This window comes from Balaenoptera acutorostrata, chromosome 13 (genome assembly GCF_949987535.1).
Source record: "Balaenoptera acutorostrata chromosome 13, mBalAcu1.1, whole genome shotgun sequence".
NCBI lineage: Eukaryota > Metazoa > Chordata > Mammalia > Artiodactyla > Balaenopteridae > Balaenoptera > Balaenoptera acutorostrata.
Window position 1 is genome coordinate 35,624,885 of NC_080076.1, and position 18,169 is coordinate 35,643,053.

An 18,169-nucleotide genomic window follows, 5' to 3' on the forward strand; every position below is an offset into this window, starting at 1 on the left:
CTGATTATGTATTATTTTCCATTGCTATTTACTTTGTGTTTTTATATGCATTTTATTTTCCTTGTAGATTTTGCCTATTTCTGTAAGTAGTGTTTGCCATGGGTTATAGTAAACACGCTTGATTGATGCTAATATTATGCATTTATTATTAACATGGTGGACAGTATATACTATTGTTGGCATTCTAAGAAAGATTTTCAGACAAAAATGGATAGTAATTTAACAAGGGAGGGCTGATAAAACCTACTTCCATATAGCAATCTAGAGATGGTACTTCATAGATCTAATTCTAGCCTTGAAGAAGTACAGAAACTTCTAGGTGCTGGAAAGAGAAGTGTGTAGTCCTGAGAATAAGAGGAAGGAAGCAGAAGATGGAATGCTTGGAGCTTCTCTAAGGCCAACATGAAGAGGAGGACTGTGGGCTAAGTGATGCAGTCACAGAACATCTTGGTTAGCACCTTGACAAATAGGCTGTGGAGGAGGGCATATGGCAGAGGAGGAATGGAGCCTGTGCTAGATTCAAGATGAGGGAAGTGCTGGTTCCCCTCACTCCCCTCACACACACAGGAGGCCATAGAGCTGTGAAGAAGAGGAGGGATGAAATGTCAGGCCCTGGAGTCTGAATACCTGGACCTTAACCCTGTTCCTATCTGACACCAGCTGTGGAACCTTGGAAAAGTAACCCACCTGTCTAATCCTCAGTTCCTTCCTTTGTAAGATAAAGATAATATTAGTATCCACTGGTTGAGTTTTTGTGATAATTAAGTGAATTAATTCAAATAGCACATTGAGAAGAGTGCCTAGCCTGTTGTGAATACTCAAAAAATTAGCTGGCATCAGTTCTCTGAAGCCCAGGCTAATTCTACTTTGTCAAACCATGTGTACATTTCAAACACCTTATGTGTAAATGGTCAGATGGAGATCTGTAGCTCTCAGAACTTTCAAGAAGAAAGAAAATTCAGCAAAGTTGGAGGAATCTTGGATTAAAGAGCCAGTGCCAAGTCAGTTTGTCTGCTACATCCTTGCTCTACTAGGAGAAGAAAAGCATCATAGCTAAGAAATGGAGCTAGAACTGCACTGGACAGTTTGCAGTTGGGGTAGTCACAGATGTGTCTACATTCACATCTACATGGTACATGGCTGATTACTTCAGGGTGAAAGGCTACAGCATACATGTGCATCTGCTAATGACTCTGGACCTGTCCCAGCAGACTGCCTAGACAGTTACAATTTTTTGGATGAGGTGGTATGTTTTGAGTGAAGTGAGGAATGAAAAAGTGAGGTATTTTGTTAATTTCTAAACATCCTGAATATCAGTGCTTCTAGTCAGTATTCTCTAATTTTCTATTTGATAAAATTGTAGTAATAGCCAACATTTATAGAATACTTTATATGTATTATCACATTTATTGTAAAAAAAAAATCAGGAACATTAATGACATCTTTCTAAAGGTGTATTTGTAAGCTCACATTAATAATGTTACTCTCACAATTTTGTCATTGTTTGATATAGGAAGTTTCTTGATAAACTTTTCTTATCAAGATTGGTTTGTGCCCTTCCGGTCTTGAGCCAAATGAGAACTCATTGTAAAGAGGGAAGTGCTATAGTTTAAAGAAATTTGAGGGTTAAATGGACCTGGGTTGAATTTTAGCTTCACAACTTATTAGCTGTGTGACCTTGAACAAATTAGGTTCTCTGAGTCTCAGTTTTCTTATCTGTAATACGGAAATATTAATATCTACCTTTGGGTTTTTGCAAGAGTTAGAACTAATATATGTAAAGTGCCTGAAATATAGTCAGACACTAGAAAAAATTAGCCACTTGGTAGGTTCAATTTTGATCCCTTACAATGGTAGCAGTCACTCCAGGCACTTAAGATTCCTGTTGATCCCCACCAATGTTGTTCCTGTATGCTCCCAAATTCTCTAGCAGTGAATGCAGAGTTGTAAGCAAGTAAGAGAACCAAATGTATCAGTGTTGATTCTGATTTCAAAATCTATTTCAGACCTGTTTTCTTCCTCCTTCCCCACTATCCCATCCAAGGTCAGGTCTCCAGCACCTGCCATCTCAGCTCTTGCAGTAGCCTCCTAACCAGTTTCCTACTTACGCTTCAGCCCTCTCCAGCACGTTCCCCACCAGTTGTTTAGAGTGCTCCTTTTAAGTTTTAATCAAATTATACCATCCCCTTGCTGAAGACCTGTGCAGAGCTACCTGATACACTTAGAGATCTGAATTTTAGTGGGAGGTACTTTCTTGCCCTAAATATCACTTTTTCATCAGTTAAATAACTGAATTGGTCCAGGTAATTTCTAAGACCTTTCAGTTCCAAGATTCTATAATTCCACTTGGATTTTTTCAAGTATCAGAGTCATCCTACTAGAACTAAAATTATCGGATTTTTATTAGTAAGTGTATTAAAGCTAGATGCTGCAGCAAACACCTTCATTTCTTAGAGGCTTAAACAGTGCTGTGCTGTTAAATATTTAACAACTGACTGTACAAACAAAAAGGAGAAAAAAAGCCTTGATTTGTAGAATTTGGTATTTTCATGGGATAAATACTCCCACCATGGCTGATGTGAAGATTTAAGTTTACAATGTCATATCATTGCATATGGAATTAGGAAGAGATGCTAGCTATTGACAGAGCTGGTATGAGCCGTCTCCAGCACAACATAGAGCTTAACTTGGTAAACTTTATTTCTCACTTATGTGTCCATTCAGTGTGATCAGTGGGTGAAGAGTGAGGCTCTGCTGCTCACAGTCATCCAAGATTCCCAGTGTCAGAGGCTTTGCTCTGTTCACTGTGTTGCTCCATAGATCAGGTAGTGTGCTGACAACCTGCTGCAAGGCAAAGGACAGAGAGAACACAGATGATCATGGCACCTTGGTGCTACCAAGCCTGGAGGTGGCAACCATATTTCCTCCTGTCTTCTTTGATTAGAAGTCAATCATATAACCACAGAACTGCAGGGGAGACTGGGAAATGTAGTCTAGCTGTGAGCCTAGCAGTAAAGAGAAATATAGCATTTTCCTTGACAGAGACTGGCCTCTGGTGACTAGTCTGCCCAATTGTCTCACTTTTACCTACATTAAATCATACCTTTGCCTTAAGAGGTAAGGGTAATCTGTTCAAGACTAATGCCGGCTAACTGTGGTAGTGTCCTAGATCTACCATGAAAAGGTACCACAAACTGAGTGGATTAAAATAAGAAAAATTTATTCTCTTGTAGTTCTGGGGGATAGAATTCCAAAATCAGGTTATTGGAGGGTCTGTGTTCTCCCTGAAGATTCTACGGAAGAATACCTGCTTGCCTTTGTCAGCTTCTGGTGGTTGTTGACAATCCTTGGCATTATGTAGCTTACAGATGCATCACTACAACATCTGCCTCCATCTGTACATGGCCTTCTTCTGTGTCCACATTTTCCTTTACTTATAAAGACACCAGTCATTGAATTAGGGTCCACCCTAATTCAATATGACTTTATTTTAACTCAGTTACTTCTATAAAGACCTTGTTTCCAAAAAAGTTCACATTTACAGGTACTGATAGTTAGGACCTGAGCATATCTTTTTTGGAGGGTACAATTCAACCCATAACACTGGCTTCCCCCGAAAAAGAGTTGGCCCCCAGCAAATCTCTGTAGCCTAATGCAATCAATCTTGGTAAATTCCAAGGCTTAGAATCTAAAGAGAGGGACGAGCATTTCCCCAAATGTGAATGTCAAGCCAGAAGAAAAGGGCTGGGGACCAGTTTCTGACGTGTCATTTTGTAATTGTTTCCTGACTCCTGATTATGGTGAGGAAGGTCTGGTATTTTCCAGTGTCTGATTTATGGTCCTTCTAGATATCTGTGTATTGTCCTATAATGAAGGGGCCACAGGGGACCTGAACAGCTACAACTAACTTTGTCTCTGGCAGTTTTCACCAATCATGCTGTTTCAGGATGCAGCTGGGAGAACTGCTTGGCTACATGCGCTGGTGTGCATGACACCTCTTCTTAAAGGAGGCAACTCAAAATCACATACGGTCACCGTTACCAGAGCTGACTGCCCAATTATGCACATTGAGCATAGATATGGCTCTTCTTTGGCTATGCATGTAAAGAATAGCAATAGTTGTGTACCTCCCACATCAAATCAATACACAATGGTTGAGTAGGACAGGGTTATGTTAATTTAAACTCCCATTTGGAAAAGGGTGAAATAGAAAACATATCATTGGTTCATAGTAAACTGAAATTCTGTAGGTCAAGGGTTGTGATGTTGTCTGCCTTGGCAGTGGGGAAATTCTTGGTGAGACTCCAGTTCTGTCCTCTGGGAATATTTCCTTTGTCCATTTATCTCCATGGCCCCTTGCACTACTCCCTGGCAGAAGGGCTTCTTCCTGTTTTTCACCCTTCCTGCAACATCTGAGGTAGGTGTATTAGTCAGAGTTCTCCAGAGAAGCAGAACCAGTAGGATGTAAAGGAGATTTATGATGAGGCATTGGCTCATGCAGTTATGGAGCTGAGAAGTCCTACAATCTGCTGTCTGCAAGATGGAGATCCAGAAAAGCTGGTGGTGTATTTCAGTCTGAAGACCTAAGAATCAGGGAAACTGATGATGCAAACTCCAGTCTGAAGGGAGAAGATGAGACAAGTCCCAGTTCAATGAATGAGGCAGAAAAGAAGGGCCAAATTACTCCTGCCTTAGGCTTTTTGTTCTGTTCAAGCCCTCAACAGATTGGACGATGCCCACTCTCATTGAGGGCAATCAATTTAACTGAATCTGAAAATCCAAATGATAATCTCTTCCAGAAACACCCTCATAAACACACTCAGAAATAACGTTTAACCAGATATCTGGGCATTTCCTGATCCAGTCAAGTTGACACATAAAATTAACTATCACTGTAGGCACTGGGATGTATACCCTTCTTTGGGCTGTGGAGCTTTTAGAGCCCATTTAAAGGCTCTGAGGCTGAGGTCACAAGGATTGTTTTAAATCTTGAATAATCAAGGGGTTATTTTAGTCCTGGTTTATGGCTTCTCTAGCAACACAATTCCCTTGAAAACTTAATAGGCTGCTGATCTATTTGCTTAAAGTCGGTCTCATGTGAGTAACTGAGGCACCCAGGGTTCGTTCTTTTTTTTTTTTTTTTAACATTTTTATTGGAGTATAATTGCTTTACAATGGTGTGTTAGTTTCTGCTTTATAACAAAGTGAATCAGCTATACATCCAAATCTAGTATTTCTTTGCTTCCTCACAGTCAGTTTTCCCTCTTTCAACCTAATGGCAGGTACCTTGAGGCTACTGGGTTATCTTTCATCTGATCTTTTCTACAAAGGTGGGAATTAGTGGGATTCTGTTGCTCAAAGGCTTATTTGATCTTTTTTTTGCCTATTCCTTGGGGCCCAAGAAGCAGTGAATACTTGTAATTCAAGATCCCATTATTATTGGATTTTCTCTATTCTCTTTTAGTTCTTTTCACAAACTGATCAGTTTTCTCTTGAACTCATCACTTTATTACAATTTTTAACTTAATTCAGCAATAATTGAAAACACATACTAATACCTTACTGTCTTTCCAACTGCTTCATCTAGAGCTCCAGGGTCGGTGGGTATGAAATCTTCCTCCCAGGTTATTGCATGTGTTGCAGTTACATAACATGAATCACCATATTCCAGGCTCTAACATCAGTTTCCCTGTTATCTGCCATGTGACTTCTAAGCCAATGCCATCATTTTGGTTTTTGTTATAATAGCACTTCATTTCAAAGTATCAATTTCCATACTAGGATAACTAATGCTCCCTGTCATAACAAAACTCCTTAATTCTCAGTGGCTTAACATTAAGAGTTTGTTCCTTACTCATGGTTGGCAGGGGAAGGAGAGGTACAGGGTTCTGCTCTATGTGGTTAAGCAGGAACTCAAGATCCTTTCATCCTTTGTCACTGCTATCTTTAACACATGGCCTCCAAGCTCACTGCTGAAGGCGAAGAGAAGACCCACCATCTCAGTTTGTAAGTAAGCAATTGGTTTTCCTTACATTCCTCTGGCTCCACTGAGACCCAAGGGAACTGGAAAATGCAGTTTAGCTTTGTACCCAGGAAAAGAAAATGTATTTGGTGAGCTTCTAGAATGGCCTCTGCTAGTGATCTAAGTGTTTATTTCACTTATGATAAGATGCTTTTGCCCTAGGTCATTTCTGAAGAGGGCAGCATTAGAAAAGAAGTTGAATGGGAAGTGTAAACTGGATAAAAAGAAACTGAATCAGAACCATTCACAATTCAATACAACCAGAATTTTTTGAGCACTCACTACGTTCCTAGCCCTTGTCTGGGTAGCCTTGATTGTGAAAGCTTCTTCCAGTACAGCATCTCTAAATGTCAACTAGACACTAAACATCCATGGCATCCCATGATTTTGCCACTTGGTGTTCTGTTGTTTTGCATGTAGAAATAAATCTTACCAAGGTGTTATTTAGGATAATTTTTTAATCACAAGGGAAACTTCTCCACAGATTCTGTATTCTCTAATTCACTAGGCTATTTTTAAACCTAAAATGCAAAAGAAAAGACACATTGTTTCTTAGTTAAATCCCTTTTAGGCTCAATTACATCTATTTCTTGACCTAAAAACATAGCCAAGTAATGCCCAGGTACTGGGGCATTATGGTAACCAGATACTCAGAGATTGAAGCTGAGTTGAATAATGCATGAGCTCAAAGTCACCCCACACCCTCCCTGCTTTTGTTGACTGAAGTGCTTTGTTTTTCAAAACCTCCTTTGGGAGGCTTCACAAACAACTGCTTTTTAGCTCATAGATTTTAAAGATGATAGACAGAGACCTTTTCCTGCAGGTATAAAATATCGTACCTTCTGATGGTGGAAATCTGATTGTTGGCATGCTCCCTGCAAATGACCCTGGCCAAAATCAAACAAAAATCAGAGACATTCAAAACCAAATGCCTAAAGACTGAGAGTTTAGCAAAATTCAAATTACTGCTGACCTCCACCAGCAGAATACATAAAGTGGTATACTTATTAAGAGGCACATTTGAGCCATTTGGGGTTGGGAACTTTGTTTTGCTGATTTTGAAAGAAAGAAAAAAAAAAAAAAAAAAAACACAGGCAGCTGCCCTAGTTTCTAGCTGGACACGAGAGTATTTGCTCAGCACAGAGCCAGTTGGAGCTAATGGTTCTGAGTGACTCTAATGGGCCCCCGGGTTGGGCAGAGCCAATTTTGGCATGAACAGAGAGGTACGGCAATCTGAGAGTGAGCAAATCTCCCCAGATGGGATTTACCTCACCTACTCTCTCTCTCTGCCCTCTGTCCTCGGGACCTTTCAGATCCTCCCCATAGAGCATGTGTGCAGGCTTCCAAAGCTCAAGAGCTTGGATCAATACCTAAAAGTTTGGAGGTTCATGAAATCTTCCAAATTAGAATGAAAACATCTCCCTGGGTACTCTGCAGTGCTGGTAAATAGAAATGAAACATCTGAGTGAAGGTGAAGCATTCTCCAGAACTTTATCTTATTTCCACTCAGTTGTAATCCAAAATTAACTCTTGCTCCAGACACCCAGACAATTAGCACCCGGAATGATTCCTCAGCTTCAACAAGAAGGGCAGCGTCTGGGGGCCTGGGTGAGTGGGAAGGGGATCCCCTACTTGGAATTCCACCCTGGTAACCAAAAAGAGACACACACTACCATTTAATTATAATCTGGAGCAGATGCGATAACAAGGTTGTCGTCTCTGGCTCTGTTCCTGACGTCATCACAAGGGTTTCCAATTGTTGCTCTTTCTCATTTTGTGCTTTCTCATTAATCTCAGCTCCTCCAGCTGCCTCCTGCTCTCCTCCCTGTAGTGTCTGACCAGCCTTTGTGCAAAGCAAAAAAAGAAGTGGCTGCGTGGGGCTGGGTCTGTGCTTAGTTTGGTTCCAGCCATCTGTGCTTTCCTGCAGGCCACCTCATGCCCCATGACTTCATCTTCATCAAATGAAAAAAATCCATCATTTGAAAGAAATTTCAAACTCAAATGATTCCTTTGTGGCATCCGTGAAAGGACCTTTTCTTTGAATTCCATGACTGTTATTTGGAATCTGCTCCTTGTTATGTTCCTGACTGCCTCAAAGCTCCCTCCTTGCTCTTTTGTCTGTTTTTCTTACTCCAAACTTGAATACAGATATAATCATTTAATTTTTCTCAAAGATTAGGCTTACTAGACCCAGCATTAGGAAGGAAGTCATGGATTCATTTGTTTGGCATAGGCTGGCATTCTAGATCTCTTTCTGTGAGAGTGAAACCCAAGGCTGAGGGTGATTTTGGTAAAGTTTTGTATAAATAAATAGTTCACCAAATTTCTTGTGCTTGAGATTTTGAACACAACTGGGCATATGTATATTTTCCAGTTTTTGGTTTCCTAGCCCTTGTGGGACAAAGAGTTGGTGAGGTACTGTAGCAAACACAAAATAAGAGTGTATATGTAAACTTTTTGATTGGAGAAAATCTTTTCTTGCTTGTGTTACTCTTAGCACCTGACACATGATAGCCAATCCTACAGTGCATAACAATAAACTCTCACATTTTTTTGAGCAGTTAGTATATGCCCAATATAGTACTGTGCTAAGCTTTTAATATGTTGAATCTCATGACAGCTCATTAAAGCAGGGACTATATCATTCCCAGTTTACAGATATGAAAACTAAGGCACTGGGAAGTTGATACTTGCCGAAGTCACAGACATAGTATTATTGGAGGCTGGCTGGGAACCCAGAGAGCCTCATTCCAAGGCCTGATACCTTAGTCATTATACATTTTTCTTTTTTGAAAAAGCAGAATAGCTGTCAGAATGACATTTGTAATCTAAACATGGAACAAATGCTTAAACACAATAGCTGAGAAGCTTGTATGTGGTGTAGGTGATTAGAACTATAAGGATGCAGAGACACAAAAAGATATGGTTTCCAGTCTCTTAGAGGAGGAGGCCTGGTGGGAGAGAAAGTACTTCAGGTGAGGTAACACCTGATGCAAGCACAGGGAAGGCCATTTGATTATAGAGGATGGGAAAGGAACCCTGTTCTCATGCTTAACCCATGACTCTGCCCAGGGAGTCACAGTCTCCTGGACCTTTCTGAAGACGTGTTAAAGCATTGGAGAGAGCCACAGATTTGATGACTGGATTATTATTTAGAGGCTTTATTATTGCTGCCCATTTTGTAGACCAATATGTTGACTTGTGCTGTATGAGCAGCTAAATTCTGAAGGCAGAGGTATCTCTCATACTCAGGGGGTGAGCCAAGGAGAGGAGCAAGAGGTCCTTGGCATTCATGGGGGAGATTTTCTTCTTCAAATCCTCTACTTGGGACTTCTCTGTGGCACAGTGGTTAAGAATCTGCCTGCCAATGCAGGGGACACAGGTTCGAGCCCTGGTCCAGGAAGATCCCACATGCCACGGAGCAACTAAGCCCGTGAGCCACAACTAGTGAGCCCTCGAGCCACAACTACTGAAGCCCACACACCTAGAGCCCGTGCTCCACAACAGAGAAGCCACCAGAATAAGAAACCTGTGCACTGCAACGAAGAGTAGCCCAAGCCCGCGCGCAACAACAAAGACTCAATGCAGCCAAAAATAAATAAATAGAATAAATAAATTAAAAAAAAATTCCTCTGCTTGTTTTGTAAGCTGGGGCTGCAGTTGTACCCAGCAGGCACCCTGAGCTGCAACATTGCTGATCTGATTCCAGCTGTCTTCTTGATCCATCTCAACTAGATCAATACAGAATACTCATATCAGAGGTCATTTCTTAAAGCTTCAAGTTTAGGTCAAATAAAAGGAAACATTATTATATATAAAAATGGAGAAGTTACAGATTTTTAGAACAATTACATCATTGCAGAGCTGAAAAATATAAAAATTTCAACAGTGAAATAATATATTTATACATAAACCCTTTGATAGTTAATAGCAACCCTTTCTAGGGAATGTTATTCAAAGAAGCAATTAATTTGCTGATTGTAGTTCAAGGTCAGGTGTAATGGTATTCTTGAGTTTGGGCCCCAGGTACCCAAGTTTCAGTGATTACATATCTACAAAGCTGTATGGTTACAGGATGATCCACAGAGAAATGCTGGGGAGAGCCAGAAACAAAACCACTTAACCCATTTCAAGTTTACTGTTGTTCTGGTGATGTGGCTCTTGGTAATTTACGAGACTGTCTATGGGGTTCAGGAGCTCTGGAGACCTCCTGTCTAATAAAATAGCCATGTCATTTTTCCTGAGTGAAGTGACCGACATATATCAAGAAGTGCAATTTGTTTGATATCCTTTTGTACAGGAAAAGGAAAGGTTGTGACATTTGTAGCTGACTAAAAAGGAGAAAGTTAAGGTATATAGGTGTGTTGAGAGAGACCTTGTGGTTGAAAGTACATAAAGGTCTTTAGTATTTAAGATCTTGGGGGCACAGGACATTATACTAAGAATACTAAAGTTTCAAGTTGGAGCTGTCAATTTAAAGACTTAAATGTAGCCCATTCCATATTCCTTCAGGGTTTAAAGATACAAAAATAGGTCTTTCTTTATAATCATAGGTTAAGCTACCCCTTACCTGAAGAGGCAGGCCACTCTGCTTTTCCTAATTGTGATAAAAGCTATAACTCTGATTATGAGAGAAGATGTTTTGATGACTCTTCATCCCCAGTGAGTAAGTTGTCCATTTCCCAAAAGAAAGGTTTTGTAATACCCGTTGGGCCATTTGGTCCAAAGGCTGTGTTCCTGAATGAGCAATCTGATTCACCACATAGCTATCCCAGGAAGTAAAAGTCCCTTTAGTCTCTTGTTTAATTTATAAAATTATGATTTTCACTGACCAAAAATAAACCTGTACTACATGAATTAAGAATGAAAATATTGAACTATCTATGATCCTAGGCAATAGCTTAGCCTGGATCATTTGATACAGGGCATATAACTGTAAATATGTCTCTCTAAGCTTGTGGTGTGTGTGTAAATGTGTGTACACGTGCATATGCATGTATATGTGAGTACATGAATGGGACAGTGAGATCAGAAGGCTGAGGATTCAAGGGGTGCTGGTAGCATTGGGGCTGTCAATTGGCATATGGGATTCTAATTAGGAAAGTTGAGATTTTCTGACTAAAAACTGGGAGTTTCTTGTGGGCAGGACATAAATGTGCAAATGAATGTATATTGATTGAACCATAGGCTTTTATAACAGCTTATTGATGGCAAGGGTGTCATAAGTTCAATACACGTGCCTTTGCATGGCAGGGTATAGGATAGCTTTCTGCTTCGAAAGGTATTTTTTTCTCTGGCTAGATCTTCCCCCAACAACTGTGCTGGGAGTTTGGTTAATGCATAATTCAGAATAAAGAGATCTGCTTCTTTACAGCTCCTTCTTTTCCAGTAGAAATCACTTAGCCAACTCCTCCCTCAGGGTCTCTGCTAATAGCAATGTTGAGTCAACGGTTACGGAAGGAGACTGGTTGCATTCTTCTGGGGGCTCCCTAGGAATGAGGACCCCAACATTGGGCAGAGTACTGGCCAGTAACTTACGTCAAGCTCAGACAACTTTGCAGTAATTCTTCCAACTGTCTGACTCAATAGCAGCCTTTGGAAGGGTATTTTTTATCTATGAGAGTTGCAGCTTTCAATCCTAGATTGGATTTCTCCCTGTCCGCCCAGAAGATGTTTTAATGATGTACTGGCTTTATCATATGATTGGTAAGGTCTTGAAATAAATTCCCAGCTAAAAGAGAGACATGGTGGTGTAGGATGTAGGGTGGAAAGGGAGTGCAAATTCCCTAGTAAATCTAATATCCTGCTAACACTATTTTTAAGAAACGAGAGGCTTTTTCTTCGTTTCTGCATCCATTCCAAGTTCTTAACTCTCTTCTCATTCCATTGTCATATCTCTGTAACATGATCTAATCAGATCAACTGCCACTGTTCTGAAATTTGTGATGGCTGGTTACTGCCAGAGAATTTGTTTTTACATCTGAAGTGTTGCCTGGTACCAGTAAGTGGACTGGTCTTCATGGGCCCTAAGTGTCCTCTGTTCTCACTGGCGCTAACTTGCTGTGGCCTTGGACACATACCTTTCCTGCCAGGGCTCTGGTTTTCTTTACAATAAGAAAAACCCTGGTTTTGTCTTTAAGCTACCTAGTAGGTATAAGGGAAGTGGAGAAATCAAACTTGGAGAATAAGGAATAGATCGGAAGACTTGGAGTGAGAAAAAATTATTATATTCAACGATCAGTGAGGCAATGATCACTGAGTAAAAGTTTGTAGGGAAAGGCAAAAGGAAAGGCAGAATAGGAAAGTTTAGGGAACTGGAGAAGTAGAAAGAAGAGAGAAGATGCATTGAGACAAAGGAGAAAGAAGACAAGTTGGCAGAAAGGAGGATGGGTGGGAGAGGTACAGAGAGGGCTGAAAAGCAAAAGTTTCTTCAGGAGGAACTTTTGAAGCTTCCTGGGACCCTGGGACAATGTGAGAGCCTGGCCTATGTGCCGCACACAGACAACACAACACCACTTCTTCTGGTTCCTGCATTCTGTAGGGCACCATGAGGGTGAAAGTTGCAGGGCCAATTCTGTCTTTTAAAGATGTCTTCCCAGGACCTCCCAGAATTTCTTATATTCTAAACAGGGGTATTAGATAAAGCAGTGTCTCCTGAAGATTCCATAAAAATCCACATTATTTATCTGAGAATCCACAAACTTTTCCTGTTAACAATTAGCTTGGCACAGAAAGGGTGGAAGGTCAAGTGGTGATGTGCCTGGCCTCTGCAGAGCTACAGTCAGGGGAAAGCAAACCTAGACATGACAAAGGTGGTAGAGGGGGGTGTGTGCTGTGCAAGTGGGTGTGCACATGCGCCCATAAATCTGCTTTTAATTAAGTGGCTTAAAAACTAAAAAGAGAGAGCATTGTGGACTTGAGAAATCAGAGATGTCGTCAGGGAGGAGGTAGAATATGAGAAAAACATGGACAATTTGAACAACTGGAGAGGTAGGCATGAGGTGGATCAGTCCTCCTGGTGAGAAAGATGAGGATGTGTCCAAAGGCATGGAAGGTCATGGCATGTACAGGTGACAATTAAGAAATCCTGCTTATGTCAAAATAGAATAAACAGGTTCAGATGAGGAAAGGCCTTAAATATCAGCATAAAAGTTGTCATCCTAAGCACACCAGATAAAAGCAACCTGAGATTTGACACTGGATTCAAAGCTATAGAGCTTGTATTTTCTTTCTTTGGACAGTTTGCTTTGCATTTTACAAACAGTTTTTAATTAATATCTGCTTATGTGTAGAAAAAGTCTATTTTGGGGATGCATAGATTACCATTTTGTGTTCAATTATATCAATTTTGAGATCTGTAGGTGATGGCTACTCAGACTCCAAATTGTGATTTTTTTTAGATTTAGTGAATTATATTGAACTAATGAGGACTGTATTCGGTTGCAACATTTTTCTCACACAACAAAATATCCAGAGGTCAGCAGTTACAGTCATTGGGTCAGTGGTTTCATGATGTCAGGGCTGAATTCTCTGTGATTCTCTTAGCATTTCCCTTACTATTTCAAGATGGCTGTATCCATTATATCCACAATCAAGATAAGAAGAAAAGAGAAAGTAGGAGGCCAGAAATGGGTCACACAACCTCCTTTAGTCTAAGAGAAAGCTGAGAAAAGTGGTTCTTGGCTTTGCAGACAATTCAGTGAGGTGCAGAAGTGGAAAAGATGGATGGGAATAGTTTTTCTTTGTCATAAATACCTAACATGATCATCTGGGTATTTATCTAGTGATTAAAAGTTTTGTTGTATCTTTTAAATATGAAAACACCCGTACAAACAAAGCCTATGGCGACTCTCAAGTGTCCAGTTATTACTATTATGTAGCAACTAAGTGTATTTTTCAACTTTCATCCAAGGTTCATCATTTCTAATAGGTTTATAAACATTATTCATATTTCTTCCAGTGTATCCATTTACTGGTGAACAATTGCAATGCCAAATATAAGATTTCTTCCAAAATGCTAACCAGTTTTCCAGCATGTTGTTTTTCTAGCAATTTTCTGCTCTAAGTCATGATCATCTTTCTAGCTGTCAACATTTACTGTGGACTTAATATGTGAAGTCTTTATATTTGTTATTCTCATTTTCATGATACTTCAAAGTAGTTATTGTTATTCTTGTTTTACAAATAAAGAAACTGAGGCTCAGATAAAAGTAAAGTGACTTGCTCAAGGACATATGGCTGGAAGGTGGCAGAATGAATCTAAAGTTAATTCTGTCCATTCCAAAGCCTGTTTTTTTTTTTTGTTTTGTTTGTTGTGTTTTTTATTTGTTTGTTTTCAGAAGGCTGTACTGACCTTGGTACCACTTGAGGGAGTTTGTACTTATCTACTTCCCAGATCTCATCAGGGTTAAAACTATGATGATGAATTCAAGTATAATTCTTTTTACTCTAACATGACCTTGAGAAATGATTACCTGGGATCAGTATATAAAGGGCCAACTCCAAGGACTGTGAAAATCAGAGCAGTAATAGATGTCTTGCTTCAATCATTAGGCAGAAGATAATGATTAGGTTTTTAATAACTTAAATCTCTCCCTGTCCTCGGTTCATAACTGCTTCATTTTGAAGGTACAGTTTTTGTTCTTAATGGAAGTCTCCATGTCAGCTTTTGATTTGAGTCTTGCTTGAAAGGGACTGGTCAAATGTATTTCTATCAGTGAACTCCCATGAAGTGTCTGGAACAGTGATTCTCAACACACAAATTAGAATCACCTTGGAAGCCTGAAAAAATATGACAGCCTGTGTCAACCTCCAGAGATTCTGATTTAATTGGTATGGAGTGGAGCCCAATATTTTTTTTCCATGTTTTGTTTTGTTTTTTAGCTCCCCAGGTGATTCTAATTCTCAGCTTGAGTAGAAAACCATTGGCCTAAATGATTAATAGAGGTACTAATGGAGGGAAGGGAAGAGATAGACCCAGAGGGAGTGGTCCTCAAACCTTTTGGTCTATGGACCATTTAATGGGGGTGTTGAAAGAAATGGGTCTCTTCAGAGTTAGTAGAGATAATTGCCTCACTTTTGATGAGACACCAGTGAGTGAAAGGACAAGTAAATTACTAATGAGAGAGAAGTTATGTTAGAGAAAAACTTCATTGTGTATTTCCATGATGCTTTTATAGTTTTTTAAGTCCCACCATCCAAATTTACAAATAAAAAAACCTAAAAGACCCTTTGGGGATAAATACATTAAAGAGACTATGGTTTTAGTTAGTGACAAAACTTGAATTAGATCTCTGATCTGCTAAGATTTAGTCCAGACTCTCACTTATCCTGGAGGCCACTCCAATGGGGTGATCTCCCAATATGAACATCTCTGGGAGATCTCACTGAATGCAAAGATTTGTATTCTGGGTGGAAGAATAAGTAATCTGGTTTGGTCCCCAGGCTTCATTTCACAGAAGCTCTGCTCTGAACAATTTTATCACAGTGAGAGAAACCTGTTGTGTGCTTTACAACACACTGTGTGCCATGGCTAGTTCCAATTCCTTGGGCCAAGTGTATTTCCTTTCTGTCTGGTGGCAGAATCCCCTTTATTTCCCAAAGCCAATTTCTTACACTTTTTTTTTTTCTGTTTTAAAGTTTGATCTATCTGAAATCTATACATTATTTCACAGACATCAGTGGCTTTTTTTCCAGGTTAAATTATTTAATGGTGTTGTTTCATTGAAGGCTTCAGATTAGCCACTGACACTTATTGGCAGAAAGAAACACGTTTTTCCATTGGGATAAAACATATTTTTTATTAGAGAAAAGAGCAACTAAATTGAGTTTCTGTCTTTTAAATGCTAGCTGTGGCAAATGAAGACGTCTGGGGCTTTAAATGACAATTTACCTTTGTATCAAAATTAAGCATCAGTCACCCAACCTGTGCTTTCCCTCTCTCCCTGCTTCTTCCCTCTTGCTATTTTTATCTTTCCCACTTTTTTTCTCTTCTCTTTCCTTCATTCCCCATCCTCTTCCTCTTGCTCTTGATCTCTCACTCTCCCCCCTTCTTTCCCTCCTCCCAGATCGCTCCCTCTTCCTCTCCACCTGCCTCCCCAATCTCCTTCACCTTTCCTCTCTCTCTGCCCTTGCTTTCCCTCCTTTGCGTTTTCTAACTTGCTCTATTTTGGTTGGCTGATCTTCTCATCTTCTAGTCTTTATTCCTCTGGGTTTGGAGATTTTAATTCCAATGCCCCTCATCTCATGCAGTGACTAAGTCAGGGATCTGAAAGGAAAGAAGAAAAAAAAGGGGAGGTTGATTCCATTTCTGTCTCTCTTTTTTTTTTTTTTTCCTGCCAAGCATTTTTCTTGGGAATTTTACAGAAACAAATGGAAAGAAGATAAATTTTGCTTTTTTTTACTATCCAGGTGGAGAAATGGGGGTGAGGAGATCAGCAGCTGTCTAGGTACTCCTTCTTCTCCAGCGTAGAAGCATATAATTGCAATTAGGTATCTGTTCTCCTATCCTTTCTGGACCCCCCCTCTACTAGGTCTATCTGCCTGGAATTCCATGTACTGCATTAGTATAACACACCTTTATGTGTTTGACAAAATAACTCCATAGCCACAATCTCACATTTATCATCACAATCACTTCTCTATGCAGCAAATGCCCATTTTCCAGATGAGGTCAGTGGCTTAAACATTGACTTAAACACACAGTGGCTTAAACATCTGTAGAAAGAATCTTCAGATGTTTGAGAAGAGAGCAGAGCCTGAAAACTGGGATGAAAATTAGCAGTCTGGAATCGTGTCCTTCTGGATGCTAAATTCAAATGGGGCCAGATTAGTTGAGGGAGAGCAAAGCTGCCCAACCAGGGGGGCAAGCAGGAGTAGAAAGGAGAGGTCAGGAGAAATTTTCTGAAATTAATATCACAATGCTGGAGGCTCCTAGAGCCTCCTGGGTGTGCCTGAAGGTGGAAGAAGGCAGATTGGCAAAGGACAACCAGACAAGACCACCTCCTATTTTGAGATAAAGTGTGTCCTGAACAAAGGTGCTTGGCAAGGGGCTAAGTGAGGCTGAACTCCGGCCACTCTCAGCTCTCCAAGGTGGTCTACAGCCATGGAGGGGGAGGGGCCTCATCCTGGCGGAAAGGTCCCGTAGGCTCACTTAATCGGGCACTGCACCTTGAACTCAGGTAACTGGCTTGACAAACTAGGGTGTCCTAATAAGTTAGAGCTGGACTCAAGACCAAGAACCGGGATCCTTGATTCTTAGATGACTTCAGGTGTTTCTTCCACTTGTTGCTGTTCACTACATACCCCTGTGCATTGTAATTACAAAAAGGATGAAATGCAGAAAAGCCTAAGTGGTAAGCTCTTCTTTTCAAAATGGTTTAGGAGACAACCTCACAAATCTCTTTTAGAGAAGAATGTAACAATCTTGTGGAGAGCAGGTGTTTTCTATGCCTGATTTAACCAAACACTTTTCAGCCACACTGGGCTAAAGACAGCACTCGACTGCTATGCTACAGACTTTTAGTCTTAATGGTGCCGCCATCTCTGCTTTGCTGGGATTCCTCAAAACTTGCCTAGCCATGGGTGTAGTAATTGGACTCAATTATTCATTCCCAATAAATGAGCCAAGTAACTGGGTGTGCATAGCATAGAAGTGGGGAGTCATCACCTTGGAACTGACGGGGAAGAAAATAACATAAAAGACTTCTTGAATATAAGGAAAAATAAGAGATTTCAGGAAAGGATGTGTGGTTCTTGTTTCGGATCCCTCATTCCATCTAAACTGAAAACAAAGAGGAGACTAGAGATTATGAAGATGGAAAGAAGGAGAGCAGGAGAGAGACGAACTGAGAGCAGACTACATAGCATGTGTTTAGCACTATGAATTGAGGTCAGATTAACAGCTGAAAAATAAAGTCATTACAAACATTGAGTTGGATTCTGGACTTAGGTGATATGAAACCTACTAGACATCAGGTTTCTCATCTGTAATATAATGTGTAATGTGTAATACGTGTGGAGCTACAGTGGTGTGGAGGGAATAATACCTACTCTGGCTGCCTTTCCAATCATCGTGAGATACAATAGAGAAAACACATTCAAAGCACATAGGAAATTAAAGTAAACGGCTGTGCAAATGAAGGCATT